The sequence below is a fragment of the Rhamphochromis sp. 'chilingali' genome (assembly GCF_963969265.1).
Source record: "Rhamphochromis sp. 'chilingali' genome assembly, chromosome: 7".
In the NCBI taxonomy this organism is placed as follows: Eukaryota; Metazoa; Chordata; class Actinopteri; order Cichliformes; family Cichlidae; genus Rhamphochromis; species Rhamphochromis sp. 'chilingali'.
Genome location: NC_137934.1, coordinates 25,702,650 through 25,704,784, shown reverse-complemented (window position 1 = coordinate 25,704,784; position 2,135 = coordinate 25,702,650).

Sequence of the window (2,135 nt, the reverse complement as noted above, 5' to 3'; positions counted from 1 at the left end):
AGATTCCTTGGCAGAGGGGGAGCATTCAACATATCGCGTTCCATAATCCATGAAGAGGTCCATGCCAAGGCGCTCAAATGGGACCTCCATTAAAAGTAGTGAGTGCAAAGGCATTCTCAGAACGGTACCTATTCCTTCTTGGGCCACCAGCATGCCTGGAACTTCTCCAAGACTGCCCGGTGGTCGTCTTCCTCCCCCATCTGGTGGAATGTGGACCAGGGGGAGAAGAGAAGGTGCCAGAGAGAAGCCAGATCTAGTGACCAGGTGTATGGCAGCTAGCTCCCCTACTATGTTTGCCAGTGACTCCACTGCCTGCATGGGACGCTGGTTTGACATGTAGTCCAGGGCTGTTGGGAACCTCTGTTACACGAATCAGTGTTATCTGTTGCCAGGACGACACACACACACACACACACACACACACACACACACACACACACACACACACACACACACACACACTTTTTCAGACTTAATTTCTTTGGACCTCAGAAAAAACCCCATAAATTTTAAATTAAAATGTATAGTTAAGTCCAGAATGTTCAGTCTGTTTTATCCTAAGTCATCCAAAACTAATGTAAAGCTGAAATAATGGAGACATGGAGAGAGAAACATTTGGAGCTGGTTTTGCATCCACTTGAGTGTGAGTATGTGTGTGATCGTTAGAAAGTATTCAGATGTGTAGAATAAATGTATAAATGTGTAGGTAAATGATGCTTGTATCAGGAAGCGCTTTGAATGCTCAGAGTTGAAAAATATAGTTGCTATATAAGCACAACTCTACTTATTGTCTACCACTAACATGACAACATCAATGTTGATGATTGGTGAAGAGTACCTAAATAATGATACTCTTCTCCCATTCTATCACATACCAAATATAATGGAAGTATTGCACTTAAATTGAGTGAGTGAGCTCTTACCACCTATTTTTTCATAATATTTTGTATGTGGACTGCAAGGCCAGGAGCTTTTTGTAAATCTGTCTCAGTGGGACTGAAAACAGAACAATTTGGAGATTACAACAGGTTTTGTCTGTGAAGTGTAATTTTTAACCCAACATCCACTGACAGGGGTTGTTTCTTAATACTTTCTGTAAGTGGCTGTTATGGTTTTATGTGAAAATCCCAACAGACCTGCAGTTCCTGACATATAATTAGTTATTATAACTTGTTTTTACATTTTAAACTAAATAACAGCAAGGGGATATTACAAACCTTCATAGTTTTCTATTATTAACTGTTTAAATTAAAATTTATGGTTATGTCCAAAACAGTCTGTTTAATCCTAAGTCATCCAAAACTAATGTAAAGCTGAAATAATGGAGACATGGAGAGAAACATTTGGTGCTGCTTTTCTCTTCCTTTTTTTCTTCCTTTTTTTTTTTACAAGGGGAATGTGAAGAATGACGCAAGAGGGAAAACAAGCAAGAAACCAGTTTGTTATTGTAAGGGATCCTGGTTGTCAAGGCATTTGAGGGGGAAACCCACACAGCTGTTCTCCATCTAATGTTACATTCACATCTTCTAAAATATGAACTGTACAGGATGTTCAAGGTTTCATTAGATAAGCAAGAAAGCAAAAAAAGAGAAGACTTTCCAGTACATGTGACCAAAGACAGCACCTACAAAGGTCTATCCAAAATATTATTAATTATGATTTTCTTTAAAGATCCTAAACATAACCAATACCATTATGTATCAGTGCTTCATTATCTATAAAGACATTCAATAGGTGTATTCCCACATGAAGTCAATGCATCATAAAGACAGGTTTAGAGGGACCAAAGTATGGAAAGTTGGAGGAGGACAGTTGGCAGAGTTGGTTAACATCTCCTTAGGGTTTGCTGGTTTCTGATTGGCTAGTGTTGGAGGGGGAGGAGAGAACAATGAGAGTATCTTGCTGTGCTGTTGAGCACCAGGCAGGATTTCATCATGTGAGAGGCCCAGTGTACTCTTTAACACAAAGCAGATGTCCACAACTTCAGCAGTGGCACTATCACTGTAAGGAAACAGCAATTCCTTGTCTCATGTCATCCATTTGTAAGGCCTTGAATGTTGTTTATCATTATGACCTCAGGTTTTTAATGATAATGTTTATATGAATCATAACTGACTCTTAGATAATTTGGGTGG